The sequence below is a fragment of the Ranitomeya variabilis genome, chromosome 2, assembly GCF_051348905.1.
Source record: "Ranitomeya variabilis isolate aRanVar5 chromosome 2, aRanVar5.hap1, whole genome shotgun sequence".
Taxonomy (NCBI): domain Eukaryota; kingdom Metazoa; phylum Chordata; class Amphibia; order Anura; family Dendrobatidae; genus Ranitomeya; species Ranitomeya variabilis.
This window is the reverse complement of record NC_135233.1, coordinates 870,048,883-870,067,476: the sequence shown is the minus strand read 5'-3', so window position 1 is coordinate 870,067,476 and position 18,594 is coordinate 870,048,883. Positions and strand designations below refer to the sequence as shown.

Below are 18,594 nucleotides of genomic sequence, written 5' to 3'. Positions count from 1 at the left end.
TAATTAGGAATTATGTTTTGTAAGTTTTCCAATAACTGCACGTTTTCAGCCACATTGATTACAGATGTTTGGGCAGTGGTAAGAGTCTTATGTCTGCAGATTTTTCGCATCTTGCAATGAATTCGTACATTGACAGGACAGCTAGAATGAAATATTTAATTCCAAAGTGTTTCCCTCGGCCACCCACGCACCAAGCCTCTGCTTTCTGAGCTTGGTCCCAGATCACTCCTCTCTGCAGCACAGTATTAATGTGCATGCAGCTTGCAGATTATTTTATTTATACTGTACCTAGACTTTTATATATGCGGTTTAACACATTCTGCATGATTGCAATATTTTGAGAGTTAAACATTTGCCTCTAGTTGGATCAGAAAAATACAAAAATCACACAAAAATCAAAGACAATTTGTAAAAAAATTGTTATTGCAGAAGTGATTTATAAAAATAATATTAATAATTTATAATTGAAAAGGTTGCTTAGTAAGCAAAGAATAAATTAATGGTGGGGTGTTCTTGTCTGTTAACTCTGATTTTTTTTAAAATTAATTTTAACATAGAAAATACAAATTATTATTATTATTTATTATTATAGCGCCATTTATTCCATGGCGCTTTACATGTGAGGAGGGGTATACATAATAAAAACAGGTACAATAATCTTAAACAATACAGGTCACAACTAGTACAGGAGGAGAGAGGACCCTGCCCGCGAGGGCTCACAAAGTTGTGATGTATTCATTAAGTTTATTATTGTATGTACTTGTTTGAACAAGCAAATGTCACTTGTGCCTCTAAAATGTAGCTTCAATCACAGCCATTTGATTCAATCATATAGGTGTCTGCCTGACAGCAGGGGCTGCTATTCTGCATCAGGGAAGGCCTCTTTCCTTAATGGTACAGTGCCATTAATCACCCTAGATTAGAAAAGGGAGCCATGAGATTCCATGGTTTGGCGGTAAACAGGTCTCAAGCTGCAGTTCCTGATGATGTCCACTGCACGGTGTATTGAGCTGCGCTGTTCCAGCTCTGTACACTCTGCTTTTGTCCGCCTACGAACTTGATAACTTATGATTTGTGGGGGTGCCAACTGTCAGACCCCCCACCAATATGCTAATCTGTCAGAAAGGTGAGTCTTCAGTTTCGTATTCCTGGGCAGTTCCTTTCAGAGCCATACTTTCTGTTTTGTTTTTCCATATATACAAGTTCAGGTTATAATTATCTATGGCATCATTTTGTGGTACTTTATTTTTGCACTTTACCTGGTACCTTTTATTTTGTGGTAATTTGTTGAGAGTTGAAATTTATTTTTTTGATTGGTGAATGCAGGAAGCTCAGTGATTCAACCATCTTCTCACTGTTTACAGGGCGTTGTAGATAATAACTTTGTTTTGTGGAACTGTATAAATATGATAAATCATTTTTATACTTTAATATTTTTGCATACTAAAAATTTCATTTTTGTCAATATTTCAAGAGCCATAATTTGTATATCTTTCTCTTGACGTAGACGTATGGAATAATATTTTTTGTGTATGGTAATTGTACTTTATTGACTCATTTTATACATAAACGCATTGTGACGACACAGTATTTAATCTTAATTATCCAGACGTAAATTCAGTAGGCCAGGAGACATGTTATTATCTTTATGTTGACTTTTGAATTCATGGTTGGCCAAGAAGCAAAGAATATTGTTCGTACCACCCTGGATGTTGACGTTTAAGTTGCTGTTTGTTGTAACTTATTGTCTTGTATCTCTGCAAGACAGGAGCGCGGGGTCATTAAACAATCAGTGTATGATAATATGCTGATTGACCATTGTGTGGGTCCCTGTGCGTTGTTAACTTGCAAAACAGGAGTAAAAAATATGCAAATTGATTAAATTCTCAAACAATCTCATAACACCTTCCTCTTGACCTCTAGATGATGGCTTGAAGGACAACAGTTGTGAACTATATAAGGCTACGTTCACATTTGCGTTGCGTCGGGCGCAGCTGCGGCGACGCATGCGTCATGCGCCCCTATATTTAACATGGGGGGCGCATGGACATGCGTTGTGTTGCGTTTTGTGACGCATGCGTTTTTGTGGCGCAAGCGTCAGGGCGCAGAGGACGCAGCATGTTGCATTTTTTTGCGTTAAAAAAATGAACGCATGCGTCACAAAACGCTGCGTTTTGCTGCGTTTTCCATGCGTTTTGCGTGCGTTGTGCGTTGCGTCGCCGACACAGCACACAACAACGCAAATGTGAACGTAGCCTAAAGGGGATATTCCTCTGTAACAATATATCCAAAGAACCAAAAACTCTTCACAAAACCACAGCCAGGAACACTCTACAAGAGAGCAGCCAGGACATCATGGCTAAATCACGAGGGACACAGATTTTACATTCTACAGGATGCCAGCTTAGAAGACCACGACCTCAGATGAAAGAATACAGATCTGTTCCATTGACCATCACTGAACCTATGGATAAATACATTCAGGGAAGCCAGCATTTGGACCCACCGGTCACCTGAGCTCCATGGATGCGATTCGGAAAGCCAGGATTGGGACCCACAAGTCATCTGGCTACATGGAGATGTTCGGAGAAGCCAGGTTGAGACCCTCTGGTCAACTGGCCTCATACCTCAATGGACTATCAGCTTTCTAAGCTTTTCATTACCTCCTCTCTGTGCGTGCCACAGGTGGGGGTATTTGGCCCTGGAAGTCAGAGCTGCTTTAATCCCAGTGAGTCAGCAGAGCAGTGAAACTATGTAATTTTGCAATATCTTGGTTGCTTTGCTGGGACTGTACGTGGTTCAATAAGGTATTGCCACACTGTTTTACCCTCAGCTTGTGTTGTCTGAGTAGTATGCCCACGGTAAAAGGATAGCGGGTGTTCATTGGGATGATCTCTGGTTCATGTGGTCTTTAGCCAGCAGACTAGTGCACTTGCTGTTCTTCGTGTCTCCACACTCATGTTTTGTTTGTGCTTTGCATAATTTATTTTATTGTAAAGGTCACTGCAACTGTGATGGTGCCACATTTGTATTTTTCAAAATATTTTTATTAAAAATAAATAAAAATGAGGATGGGCCATTGTGATGGGCGTCATCGCTGTGGCGTTGGTTCCTCCTCTCTTTTCCTAGTCGCCATCCTCTGGCTTTGACTTACCGTAAGTGGCTGATGTGCCCTGTGCCATCCACATAGCGCAACAGATTCATGCTCCTGTGCAGTAGCATCGCAGGCCCACGCAGGCACACTGAGGTTAGGGCATAGGACGTCAATGCGAATGCCCAGAAAGACATTATTCCGGTATGTAGGAGTCAGTAGATAATCTGCAGATTTGTGGACTGCAGTAAAGGAGTAGAGGTGGCACTAGTTTAGACATTAAAGAACTGGTGACAGGTTCCCTTTAAACTGATGTACCTAAGGGGCTAATTAGCCGTGTAACTCTGTGTCCTGCATCGGACTGTACACATTTATAGCTTTGATTACCTGAAAGCAATGCAGCATTTCTTCAACTAGTGTGATGTGGCAGCTCATGCGTGGGTTTCTGAAGCAATGCCAAAAACGCAGGCTTTCATTTCCATTTTCATACATAGTAATATTTGCGTTGTATAAGGCTATTCAGAAGTGTTACTTCTGAGTGCTTTGTTTGGGATAATTCACATAAGTGCATTACTCTTTGTAGGTTTTGATTGCTATGTAGGGAGCAAAAAACTGACTGTGGTGGTGACTGGGGCAAAAAAGTAATAATTGAAAGGAGGAAGGCAACGACAATCCCACCCGTCCATTGTGTATGAGCTGTGTAATAGTGAACTCACATATACTGTACTAACTGCATTCTCATGGAGAACATTTACTGTTATTGAAAAAGAACATACAATTTCACCTGCCATTGTGTGACTGTACACTTCTTTTGGTGATAAGTCTGTGTTTGTCCTTGCTGCCTTCCTCGCCCCATAATAGCGGCTGAGATGAAGATCCCCCTCTGCAGCAGTGCCTTATGAAGCATGTCAGTGGTAATTAAGAATACAAGAAGGCTGCTAGGTCCAAGAGACCTGTCTGTGCCTCAATATGTGCGGACGTGTTTCTGGGCTGCAAGCAGGGAAACAAATCACTCTCCTTGTCATTTCACAATTATTGCTGTTGTGTATTTTCGATAATCCATTAACGTCACCCAGCAATTGCAGATATTACCCCTGAAAGACGACCTATCACTAGGTAAAAAGTGGACAGTTTTTCTCTTAATTTATTCCTGCTGCTCCCTTGAGTTTTTTTTTTTTTTTAAATCTGCCAGTCTGTTCTAGGAATATGCACCTTTTTATTCAGTGCTATTTTTTTGTGAGTTGTCCTCACAGGTTAGAGGTATAGTCAGGTACTTTGATATTGATGACCTCAGAACAGTGGGGGTTCGACATTCAGCACCCTGATGAACAGCTGTACCTGATGTGATTAATTGCTGAACAGTGCAGCTCCATCAACTGTACCATGGCCAAAGTGGGGTACTGCAGATCCACCTCTATTTATTTGTAGAGGGGCAGATATGCCGGACCCGGCCTCGGCCTCTATACACATTACACTTGCAGTTCCACACCTGATCATATTTGGCCGCCATTGGCACCGGCAACTGCTGGTTAGCCTAGGTGCCTGGTTAGGCTAGGTGCCCCCATCAATCTGATTATTGATGACCTACCCAAAGATAAGGTGCCTATCTCGAACCATAAAATGGATTTTTAAAAAAATCAAACGAAAAAACAACTGAATACTCAGTAGTAGTGAAATAAAATAAGAGAAAAAACTGGCCATGTTTGTACTATAATGACATGTCCTCTTTAAATAAGGTCACAAGACAACATGGTGCCCACATTAGTTGGGGCACATTGCCTCTTATTAGTAGTAGCAGCAATGGTCCCTCCATAACATTAACTTAAATAGTGCAAAACCATACTATAACATTAACGAAAAGTCCATGATTACATTTTACAAATCAATTGAAGAATCATGTTGTTTTACAGTTTAAATTTGACAAAGTTTCTGTTACGCTCAGGTTCGGTGAACCCCTTTTTCCTGCAAAATGTAGTTGCATGTAAACATTGCTCTGTGAACCACGTGTAATGTAGCAAAGATAAAGCCGAGGCTTTTTCTGTACCCCAACTTCAGTAGTCATGGCCCTGTTCCCATCAACCACAATAATCAGAGCAATGTCCCCAACCTTCCCCCAGTAGTAAAAGCAGTTCCTACTCCTTCCCTCAATAGTCATGGTAGTTCCTGCCCCCATTAGTGTCTCCACCCATTTACAGCATAGTCAAAATAGTGCTTCAATCCACAGTAGATACAGCAGCATCGTCACCAATTTGTTTTTATCAGAGCCTTTGCCCTTTGGAAGGCTTGTTTCAAGTTTATAAATGGGTAAGGGTACTGTCACACATTGAAATTTCCATCGCTACGACGTTACGATTCGTGACGTTCTAGCGATATCGTTACGATATCGCTGTGTCTGACACGCTACTGCGATCAGACACCCTGCTGAGAATCGTACGTCGTAGCAGATCGTTTGGAACTTTCTTTCGTCGCTTGATCACCCGCTGACATCGCTGGATCGTTGTGTGTGACAGCGATCCAGCGATGTCTTCGCTTGTAACCAGGGTAAACATCGGGTAACTAAGCGCAGGGCCGCGCTTAGTAACCCGATGTTTACCCTGGTTACCCGGGGACTTCGGCATCGCTCCAGCGCCGTGATTGCAACGTGTGACCGCAGTCTACGACGCTGGAGCGATGATTATACGACGCTGCGACGTCACGAATCGTGCCGTCGCAGCGATGAAAATTTCAATGTGTGACGGTACCCTTAAATGCAAAGTGCTTGTAAAAACAAGCTACTTTGCAATTTACCCCATATTGAAAATCCTCACCATTCTCAATAACATTGGGAATTTGAAGTCTATAACTCATTGGCTAGTTTACCGGCCACCTTGCAGTCACCTTTTGCAAGCTTTGAAACTGGATCATCTCCTTTTTTCATAGGTAAGGGTGAGCAGCACGAACGAAAAGCTGTGATGCCGTGCTGCTAAGCTTTCCGGACAGTGAAGTCTAGTACAGCAGGGTGTGCGGGTCAACAGGTAGATGAATACAGATAGTACACTTGTTGTGAAATGTATACAAATGATGCAGAGCCAAATTTGTACACTGCACTGCAACAGCAGAGATGTGTAAGCACTGTAGTATACTACAGTGGGTACGGAAAGTATTTAGACCCCTTTAAATTTTCCACTCGTTTCATTGCAGCCATTTGGTAAATTCAAAAAAGTTCATTTTTTTCTCATTAATGTACACTCTACACCTCATCTTGACTGAAAAAAAACAAAAATGTAGTAATGTTTGCAAATTTATAAAAAAGGCAAAAACTGAAATATCACATGGTCATAAGTATTCAGACCCTTTGCTCAGTATTGAGTAGAAGCACCCTTTTGAGCTAGTACAGCCATGGGGTCTTCTTGGGAATGATGCAACAAGTATTTCACACCTGGATTTGGGGATCCTCACCAGTTCTGTCAGGTTGGATGGTGAACGTTGGTGGACAGCCATTTTCAGGTCTCTCCAGAGATGCTCAATTGGGTTTAGGTCAGGGCTCTGGCTGGGCCAGTCAAGAATGGTCACAGAGTTGTTCTGAAGCCACTCCCTTGTTATTTTAGCTGTGTGCTTTGGGTCATAGTCTTGTTGGAAGGTGAACCTTCTGCCAATTCTGAGGTCCAGAGCACTCTGGAAGAGGTTATCATTAGGCTATCTCTATTAGGATATCTCTGTACTTGGCCGCATTCATGTTTCCTTCGATGATAACCAGTCGTCCTGTCCCTGCAGCTGAAAAAGACTCCCATAGCATAATGCTGCCACCACCATGTTTCACTGTTGGGATTGTATTGGGCAGGTTTTCTCCACATATACCGCTTAGAATTATCACCAAAAAGGTCTATCTTCGTCTCATCAGACCAGAGAATCTTATTTCTCATAGTCTGGGAGTCCTTCATGTGTTTTGTGGGTTTTTTTTTTTTTTAGCAAACTCTACGCGGGCTTTCATATGTTTTGCACTGCGGAGTTGCTACCGTCGCGCCACTCTGCCATAAAGGCCTGACTGGTGGAGGGCTGCAGTGATAGTTGACTTCGTGGAACCTTCTCCTATCTCCCTACTGCATCGCTGGAGCTCAGCCACAGTGATCTTGGGGTTCTTCTTTACCTCTTTCACTAAGGCTCTTCTCCCACTTTTGCTCAGTTTGGCTGGACGGCCAGGATTAGGAAGACTTCTGGTGCTCCCAAAATTCTTCCATTTTAAGGATTATGGAGGCCACTGCTCTCTCAGGAACCTTGCATACTGCATAAATTCTGTTGTAACCTTTGCCAGATCTGTGCCTTTCTACAGTTCTGTCTGTGAGCTCCTTGGCCAGTTCCTTTGACCTCATTATTCTCATTTGGTCTGACATGTACTGTGAGCTGTGAGGTCTTATATACACAGGTGTGTGACTTTCCAAATCAAGTCCTATCAGTTTATTTAAAGACAGCTGGACTCCAATGAAGGCGTAGAACCATCTCAAGGAGGAACACAAGGAAATGGACAGCATGTGATTTAAATATGAGTGTTTGAGCAAAGGGTCTAAATACTTGTTGAGGGAGGATTTAAATTGATCCTTCACGGCTAACTCAGTGATTTCCAAATTAATCTACAGGGCGTTGCCGGCAACTAAAAATGACCAGACGGAGACGTGTGCCTCTGTATGGGGGATCGAGCAGATCTCTGGCCCCCGTTTTTATTGTGTATGAGTTTTCATAGTCATAGAAATTATACTTCAACCAATCAGCATAAGAACACGCTCACAGTTCTTAACCTATAAGAATACAGGAAAAACTTAACCCATGAGTATACAGGAAAAATGGTAACTACAGATATGGTCATGTCTTTTTGGCATAGTATGTGTTTTTCTAACAGATGCCTCAGTCTTGTATAGTGATTCACCCCCGAATCTATTATCTGGCTCGAGTCAGAAGACTCAAGGTCTTTATACCAATTATGAACCATAGCCTAGTTGCATACCAGGCTTGTGAACAACAAGATAAAATTACTTCATGGCAGCTGTAACCTTTTACCTAATGAAATAACAGAATTTATCTTTAAGCAACAAGAAAATGGAGTCAAAAACACAAAATGGAGAATCTAGCACAAAATGGAGAACCTTTCATAATTTGTTCCTTCACATACTTATGACCATGTGATTGTTCAAGGTTGAGTTACAAATCTGCAGTCTGCTACAATTTGCGGTGGCTGCATGACTGCAATTATGTGATTTGCATACATGCAGTCACATGCCGACTAGATGGTCGTGGCCTGGCTCAACACTGGTGTATTCAGTGAGATCCGATACAGCCTAGTCGAAATATGGTCGTAGTATGCAAATTGCTTACATGTGGTCAAATGACTGCCTGCTCCTTGCACCAAAGAACCCCCACAATGCGTAGTTTGCACGCTGTGAGAATTTACAAGTTTGCAGTCACACAGCTTAAGACTGGATAACCCCTTTAACTCCTGGAAGAGCATGTGGTAGCAGGGTGCTATACTACCTGAATACTCAAGCGGAAAGCTTTTCTTGAAAAGCCTTGGATGCTTACATTAAAGGTGTATACTGGATTACCACAGTAGCCCAATGTGGGCTAGCATAAAAGGGACCTGGCATAAGGTAAAGAAGGAGCAGAGTCTAGTGGCGGACCTGGGGCAGGTGAATAACACTATCTGTATCTGTGTTACATTGTTTTCATGTTTCTCTTTGCAAATGTGAAAAGAAGGAGTTAATTGTGCAACAATCAAATGGTGAAGCACAAGGTGAAAAACTGTAGGTCCTGAGGTTAATGGAATACAGGTGCTTCAATGGTACAGTTTATCGGAGTACAGGAAGCCCAGGCTGATTTTTGTCTCCATGAACCAATTCTTTCATATGGAATTATTTTGTCTTCTTCCCTCTAAAGCAAAACCATTACCAAGAGGTCAAGTCATTTAGTGATATTGGAAAGGAAAACGCACATAAAGACTGCAAGGGAAAATGTGTATGGCAAAGACATGAAATATTTATTTATTTGAATTGCATAATGGGGAGAGGTTTTGTTTCTACAAACAATGTAACTGTCTGAAAGCTGCAGATTACAGTGTTTGAGAAGTTTGTTCTCTGCCAACACAATATAGGTATATAGGTTTATACAGATTCCGAAAAGGAAATAATTGTAGGCATGTTGGGTAATTATGTGGGGATCATTGCAAACTCAATGAATACTATCAAAATTAAATAAATGTATTGTGTTTGAGAAGAGCCACCTTGTGCAGCAGTAATGCTGCAGTCTAACAAGGTGACTCTTTTAGTTTTTGTTGCTGATATTCTCACAATAAAGGTATTTATAATTTTGCTCAAATACCTATCTTTGTACCTGGAGGCAGGTCTGAAGCCTCCTCTTTGAAGCGCCCAACTGCCGTCAGTCATCTCTTCTGAGGCGATTGTCGCCGCCCCCTCAGTGCTGTTTTCGTCCGAAATCCGGCGCCTGCACTCTGCTCTTCTGCCTGGAGCAGGCGCATAGAGCATTGGCCGTCCTAGCTCTGATGCGGTCTGCGCCTGTGCGGGCAGTGCGGCCACCCTGTTACTGAATCCCCGCCCCGCACTGTGCATAATGCATAACACAGTGCGGGGTGGGGATTCAGTAACAGGGTGGCCGCACTGCCCACCAGAGCTAGGACGGCCAATGCTCTATGCGCCTGCTCCAGGCAGAAGAGCAGAGTGCAGGCGCCGGATTTCGGACGAAAACAGCGCTGAGGGGGCGGCGACAATCGCCCCAGAAGAGATGACTGACGGCAGTTGGGCGCTTCAAAGAGGAGGTTTCAGACCAAAAACTAAAAGAGTCACCTTGTTAGACTGCAGCATTACTGCTGCACAAGGTGGCTCTTTTAGTTTATAACGGCTGGAGGGGGTGACAGTGTCCCTTTAACGGACTACGTTACACCGCGGCATAACGCGGTGTAACGTAGTCCGTTAATGCCGCCATTGAATGCAATGGCGGACTCATCGCTAGCGCACGCCCACAAGGGCATGCGCTAGCGATGTGCCGTCATTGAGTGACGGACCCTGAGACGCAGGCTGCAGCGTTTCCGGGACCGTCACTGCTAGCGCAGATAGAGCTAGCAGAGCTCTATCTGCGCTAGCGGGATGCAAACGCCGGCACTTGCGCTAGCAGCAGCCCGTTAGCGTATGTGCTGAACGGGCTGCTGCTAACGCAGTGTGAACTTAGCCTAAGATGGACTCATAAAATTATTCCAAGTCTCCAATATACCTTGTGTATAAATTTTGCTGTATATTCCAATGGTTGTGAAAAATAGGCAAATATTTACAAAGTAAGAGTATTATGTCTCAATAATTTTTTATGAAACAATAAAAACTTGAAATAAGGTGAGATGCATTCATATCAGACATACTTTCTGCATAAAACAAGCATTCACCAAGTGTAGTTTGTCTTCATTTTAAAATGAAAAACAAACAAAGATATAACACAAATAGTAACAAACCATTAAAGAGAGAGTGGACGGAACACACCTTAGATGTTAAATACAGCACAACCCAGATATGGTTCAACTAGAGACTGAGGTGTAGTATCTCCTTAAAAAATATGCCATGAAATCACTATCCATATTCTAATATGAAGCATGTTCTAGAGCTTCACATATTGACTGGACTTAAAGTTGGCAAGGAACATCAACTTCTAGCTATAATACTGACAAGATGAATTCTGTCACCCCAAAAATCGTATATGAGATAAGGCCATCAGCATCAGGGGCTTATCTACAGCATTTTCTAGATCCGATGTAACCTGAAAGGTAAGAAAAACAGGTTATATTATACTCACCCAGGGGCGGTCCCGCTGCGGTCCGGGTCCGATGGGCGTCGCGGTCCGGGTCTGGCGCCTCCTATCTTCATATGATGACGTCCTCTTCTTGTCTTCCTGCCGCGGCTCCGGCGCAGGCGTACTTTGTCTTGTTGAGGTCAGAGCAAAGTACCGCAGTGTGCAGGCACCGAGGCTGTCTGACCTTTGGGCGATGCCCATCGGACCCGGACCGCAGTGGGACCTGGATGAGTAAAATATAACCTGTTTTTCTTACCTTTCAGGTTACAGCGGGGGCTTATCTACAGGATTACAGAATGCTGTAGATAAGCCCCTGATGCCGGTGGCCTTTTCTCATAAACGATTTTTGGGGTGACAGATTCCCTTTAAACTTTCAAAAGGACAGAAGGTGTACGGAAAAGAAATTGGCAAATTTTAAATGGTCATTTGTGTAACCAGCAGAGAAAGAGAATATCCGTCCCACAATTGAAGGACCAAAAGTCATGAACGTGATCCAGGCACTCTAAATTGAAAAATATTTGTCCTCCAAACCAGACTCCGATGCCAATAGCTCCTCCATTTGATGGATATGGTAAAGCTCTGAAACCCACTCCATCAGAGATGGTGGTAGGCTTGTATAGACTTACCAATATGAGTCTATCAGAGTATTAAAAGAAAGGAGATGAAACCAGGCAGCATGACAAGGCGAGCCATTGCAGGGGTGAACTGGTACACACCCAAATCCTGATTGTGAAACTGGTTCAGTTTACTGCAAAACGTAAAGATATTATATGTGCAATATAGGCGTAGGAGTGCGCCCACCTCCTCCTCGCAATGCCAGCGGATCTCAGGGCATTGCAGATAGATTGCATTAAGTTGTGCGGTTCCGCACCACCTAGAGAACAATTTATAGTTCTCTTCTTGTAGTGTACGACATACTGCAGATAAAAGTCCTTGACCAGTTCTCAGAGTCAAAGATAACCCCAGTTCAGTCTCCCGCATGTTAACAGTAATGAAGAAATTGTCCATGTTTCAGTCATTGACATTGGGTAAAGAAGCAGCATTAATTGAGACGGTACGTTTATGGCAAAATAAAATTTACTTATTTCTTGTGTGTTTTATGTTTTACTACTTTTGCACATTAAAAAAAAAAAAACAAACTTAAAAAATATATATACGGTATTTTGTTTTTGTGTTGCTATATTCTGAGATTCATGCCTTTTGTTCAGTTTTCAGTTGACCGTACTATGTTGGGGCTTCATTTTTATTCAGCCTCCATTGATATTATTTTTGTGTACATACAACTTTTGAATTCTTTTTTTTTTTTTTTTCCCCCTTGTCTTTGAGAGGTAAGATTAACAAAATCCAGCAAGATACAGCAATTCTGGAATTTTTTTTTCTTTTGAAAATTATTCTCCGTGCAGTAATTCACATGTTAATTTTATTCTTCAGATCGAAATGATTCTGTAATTCAAATATATATTATTTTATGTTGTTCTAACTTTGCACACAAAAAAAATCACTTTTTTTAAATAAATTGTTTTATTGTGTTGTTCTTTCATTTTTTATTTAATTGTCAGTAAACATTGATGTGAGGTTTTTTTTTTTGTAGGACAAGCAGCGCTTGTTTTAGTTTTTACAGCCTTTCTGGTATGTGTCCATGTTCAGTATTACATCCAGATTATCTGGGGATTGGATGCTGCTTACAGCCGCAGCGTTCAACTCGCAGCGTTCAATTCGCAGCTTCCAGATGTTACAGCATAGAGGAAGGGATTTTATGAAATCCCGTCTTCACTATGCGTGCGAACACGCATCCGGCTGCCCTTCGTTAATGGACATGCGGCGCGTCTTTTTAGACTGCAACATGTCTGTTTACCTTGCAGAGACGCTCCGTCGCCGCAAGGTAAATCACGGGCCCTATGTATGGGGTGCGGAGATTCCAATGTGTGCAATGAACACATCCGGAATCACCACGCGTACAGAAGGAGGTGGCGCTTTGGGCGGAGCGGGTTTTCCTCTCCGCCCAAAGCGCAGTCATTACGGAACGTGGACACGCACCCTTATTGTGTTGTAAGGTAAACACTAACTTATTTAACGTGTTAATTTTAGTGTAGCAATTTTTGCTATTTGCAATTTACAACAAATGTGTAGCAATTTTTTTTTTATGTTCTACTTTTATAAAAGAAATAACATTTGAAAAAATAATGTTTCTTTGTATCACTTCTGTTCTGAGATTCATAATGTTTTAATTCTTTTGCGGATGGTGCTGCATGAATGTTATTTTGTGTGCGCCGAGATACATTTTCCATTTTTCTCTTTGTGGGGCACGTTTTATTCATGGGGAGGTACAATGCAGAAAAAGAGCAGTTTTTGTATGTCTTAATATTCTTTACCATCCTGGATAATTAGTTTTGTTTTATTGTTTTTTACTAAGAAAAAATATATATTTTAATGTAATAGATGTTTGTTCTCTAAGTTTTCTTATATTTCTATATTTTTTATTGATTTCTTTTACAATTTGTAGTTTTACAAGTAAGCTTGATTAGACAATATATTGATCCCTTACATTATACATGCACTATTGTGAAGTGTCTTCTCGTGTACAGAGGATGAAACTGTCTCTCGAATAAAGTACTTAACACTTTAATCAATAGATCTTGGAATACAAAATAATTTCACAATTAGATGTGTTAAAAAAAAAACTTGTTTTGCCTCACAGAAAAGAAAAATGAGCTGCGATCACATGCTGTATTGTCTGTATACTATTTTGCTTACACCCTTAAGGTACCTTCACACGAAACGACATTATAACGATATCGCTAGCAATCCGTGACGTTGCAGCGTCCTCGCTAGCGATATCGTTTCGTTTGACACGCAGCAGCGATCAGGATCCTGCTGTGATGTCGCTGGTCGCTGAATAAAGTCCAGAACTTTATTTGGTCGTCCGATCGCTGTGTATCGTTGTGTTTGAAAGCAAAAGCAACGATACCAGCGATATTTTACACTGGTAACCAGGGTAAACATCGGGTTACTAAGCGCAGGGCCGCGCTTAGTTACCCGATGTTTACCCTGGTTACTAGCGTAAAATGTAAAAAAAACAAACAGCACATACTCACATTGCGTCCCCTGCAGTCTGCTTCCTCCTCTGACTCAGCGCCGCAAAGTGAAAGTGAAAGCAGCACAGCGGTGACGTCACCGCTCTGCTCTCACTGTACGGCGCTCAGTCAGTCAGGAAGTGGACGCAGGGGGACGTGAATGTAAGTATGTGCTGTTTGTTTTTTTTAGATTTTACGCTGGTAACCAGGGTAAACATCGGGTTACTAAGCGCGGCCCTGCGCTTAGTTACCCGATGTTTACCCTGGTTACCAGGGGACCTCGGCATAGTTGATCGCTGGAGAGCTGTCTGTGTGACAGCTCTCCAGCGACCAAACAGCGACGCTGCAGCGATCGACATCGTTGTCGCTATCGCTGCAGCGTCGCTTCGTGTGAAGGTACCTTTACTCAGGAGCTGTGGTATATCCGACCATGTTCCTGCATGGTCAGATGCAGCCATTACACTAGGGCACATTTTTAAGATTATCTCGGGACAAGAACATTTTTTAACACATCCAATTGTGGAACTTACACATTTTATTTAAAAGAATTTAGAATAAAAGTATTGTTCGTGCGATATCCCCTTTAAAGGGAAGCTGTCAGTTCCCCCAGCATATATAAATTCCCTGCCTAACAGTCCCTGTGTTACATTACGTAAATAAACATATCTTTAGAGAAAGTATTTCTAAAGTCCATTTGTGATATGTAAATGAAGACTTTAATTAGTCGAGGGGGCGTTAGTCGGCCCACTTAGATGTTATCACGCCCCTGTGGGAGTGATAACATAACTAACAAGCGCCGGCGTCATTGTAAGTGCTATACTCACCTCGCGCGCGGCATCTTCTCCTCTCATCATTGATCCTCTGAAGCCGGGTGTACGTATGCCAGCTTCAGAGAGGCGCACTACGTATGATAGAAAGTCTCTGCACCAAGAGGCTCTTCCAGAGTGTCATAGGAAACGCCAGGCTTGATATATCATCTTCATAGTGCCCAGATGTGCAGAGCACAATTTAAGATGCTTGATCACCTACAAAGTCTTTGTTGTAGTTCTGCAATGTCTAGAATGACACAGATTACTGATATAACTACTATACATATACAGACAGAAGCCTCACTGCCCTTCAGACTGGTACAGGAATACATTCACAATGGAAGCATCTATACAGAATCAGGGAGGCTCACTTCTAATCTGTATTGCCAAACTTTAAAAAGATTAGTATCTAATCTCACTGGTCCCAGATATTTTGTTAGCCAGTATATAAAAAAAAATGAAACTTGGGAGTCCTCATTGTTTGATAGCTATTTGTTATCTTTTAGTTAGCTTTTAAAAGGTATCCACTACTGAGGACTCATTTGTGAACTAATAATCTGCAACAAAGCACTTGGCCACATGCTGGCGAACTCCTCCCACTGCCTCTGACATGTAATGGGTGGGCAGAGTTTTGGACATTCTTCCAGCCTCAATGTGTGGTCATACCCTACCGGGGTATTCTCATGTTATTAAATTGTTTTATGTTTAATCTCTTTTATTAAAGTATTAAAATAGTACAACATATCACAAATACAAACATACATATAGACTAAAGTAGTTACAAAACTTCTCCAAAATAGTACGTGTTTTTTACTTCACGCAAATATGGTATCATCACAGAATCATATTTATTAGTTATTGCTGTATATGTTCCTTGCTCAACTCTTCTATTCTTTCTTAGCATCTCGTATTGTCCACCACCTGATGCCCCATTTCGATAATTATTTCGCTAAGCGGAAGTCTATTTCCAATTGCTATATTTATCCATAGAATCCGCCCAATATATCATTTATCCCTGACTGCAGCTTGCTTATGGTATAACGTCAGACTTAAAGGAAAGATAAGAAAAAAAGAGGAAAAAGAAAGGAAAAATGAGAAGGGGAAAGGCAGGATCATGCCTCCGCTGCCCTCTGAAACCAACCCAGGAAAGCCGAGGAGAAACCTCACTGCCGGGAAAGTACCTCCCATTTCTCCATGAGAGCCCCGAAACTCCCAGAGTCCCTAAATAAAATCCAGGGTTGCCATGTCCGCAAGTACCTAGAGTTATCACCCAAAGCCTGTGCAAACAATTCCTCCATATGGTGGATATGTGAGAATTCTGTTAACCATTCAATCATGGACGGAATTTTCGTTGTACGCCAATGTCTAGGTATAACCATGCGGGCTGCCGTCAAGCAAAACCTCAGGAGACTACTTTTTTGTTTGGCTATTGGTCCCGGTAGCATGGACAAGATGGCCATGTGCGGAGTAAGATTTATATCCTCTCCTGATATTTTATTGTAAGTCGAGAATACTTCTCCCCAGAAACTCTTTATCCCTGGACACTGCCACCAAATATGGAACAAAGTTCCCCTTGCGTTCCCACAGCGCCAGCACCCATCCGCCACCGAGGGGAATATGGCATGCAACCTCACAGGATATTGGTACCATCTAGTAAGAATTTTGAAATTCTTCTCTTGGGCATGGCTGGCCGGAGACATCCCATGAGCGCAGCGGTATGCCGATGTGATTTCCCTCTCAGTAAATGTGCATCCCATTTCTGCCTCCCACGCTCTAATATATCCCGGGATAACTGTTGAAGTCTCCTCGTTTAGTAATTTGTACACAAGAGAAATCTGATGCGATGGGGGTGTCTGCTGGGCGAATATCCTCTCAAACTGTGTCAGAGAAGGTGGTGGTACTTCTCCACCAGAAATTCGTCTGACAAATGATTTTAATTGTTCATACTCTAACCAAGATAGTGTACGAGTAGGACATTCGTCTTGTAGCTCGTTGAGAGAGGAAAGACCCTTCTGCGATATTATTTGATATATTCTTTGATTGGATTCCACCCTCCATCCCAAAAACCTCTCGCAGTGAAGGCCTGGTGGAAAATCAGGATTAGCGAATATAGGAGACAATGGGACAGTTGTGCTCATTAATTTTTTCTTATATTTTAGCATGTCCCAACTCTTAAGGATCTCGCCAGCCATCATATCCCGACAACCCTCCCCTATTTTCTCTTTATTTCTGGTCACTATCCACGGTAAATTCCGCAATGGAACTAGGTACCCCTCCTGTTCCAGTCCAACCCATTGTTTGGTCTCCCGTCTATAATGCCAATCAAAAAGATGGATCAATTGTGAGGCCTGGTGGTATGTCTTTAAGTCTGGAAGTCCCGCCCCCCCTTGTGATTTAGGTCTCGTCAATGTTCTGTAACTCAGCCTAGATCTGTTCTGACGCCATATAAAATGTATTAGAGCTGATTTAATAGTCTTAAAACTTCGAGGTGGTGTGATCGGTACCGTCTGGAACACATAAAGGAACCGGGGAAGCACATCCATCTTGAATGTGTTTATGCGGCCAAACCACGAAATCATTTTTTGATCATACTTTTTTAGATCCCTTATAGTTTTATTCAGTAGGGTTTCGTAGTTTAGTGTGTATAGTTTATTTAGATCTGAGGGGACCTGTATGCCCAAGTATTTAATGGCACCAGCCTGCCATTTAAATGGGAAATTCTCCTTTGCCCTATCCACATCTTCCGATGGCAAAGTAATATTAAGTGCCTCAGTTTTGGTGTAGTTTATCTTAAAATTACTGACCTCTCCGTACTTTTTGAATTCAGACATTAATGCAGGTATAGTGATATGAGGTTGGGAGATGTATAGAAGAAGGTCATCTGCATACAATGAAGTTTTATAATGCTTCTGGCCTATCTTGATACCCCATACACTAGGGTTATTTCTTACTGCTACCGCTAAATGTTCCATTGCCACCGTGTACAACAAGGGCGAAAGAGGACACCCCTGTCTTGTTCCATTATGAATCCTAAAGGGGTTCGAGAGCCATCCATTAATTTTAATTGTAGCTGACGGGTTCGTGTATAGGGCCGCAATTTTGTATAAGAATCTGTCCCCCAGCCCTATCTGTCGGAGAGCTGATTGAAGGAAGCTCCACCTCACTCGGTCAAACGCCTTTTCGGCGTCCACCGATATCAGTCCCAGGTGCTTCCGGTAGGTCCTGGCATGAGCGATCAAAGATATAGTCTTCAACACTCCATCACGTGCCTCTCTTCCCTGAACGAAACCCACTTGGTCTGAATGTATGATATATGGTAATAGGGGTGCAAGTCTGTTGGCCAGGATCTTCGCGAATAATTTCATGTCTATATTGATCAGAGAAATTGGTCTATAGTTAGAGACCACTGTTGGATCTTTTCCCGGTTTTGGCAATACTGTGATATAGGCCGCCAGAGATTGATGCGTAAACCCTGAGGACTCAGAAATGGAGTTATAAGTCCTTGTCATGTGTGGTGTTAACTGTTCTCTGAAGAGTTTATAAAAGTGGGGGGAAAACCCATCAGGGCCAGGGCTCTTCCCGTTTGGAGTATTTTTTATGGCCTCATCCACCTCTTGTGTCGATATGTCTGCCTCTAGCTCATCTGTTATCTCTATGGAAAGTCTAGGAAGTGGCGTGTCTGCTACATATTTATCTATTTTAGCCTGTATGTCCCCGGCGTGATTAGCCGAGTGCATACCCTCCAAGTTATATAGCTTCTGATAGTATTCTCGTATTGTTTCTAGAATCTCCCCTGGGTCGT

At 42.2% G+C, this 18,594-nt stretch overlaps 1 protein-coding gene across 4 annotated transcripts in view; it reads left to right on the top strand.

The window, feature by feature from the left end:
* FGF12 (fibroblast growth factor 12) overlaps positions 1-18,594 on the top strand; it is a 628,397-nt gene that overhangs the window by 373,416 nt on the left and 236,387 nt on the right. The gene's annotated exons all lie outside the window — the stretch shown is intronic.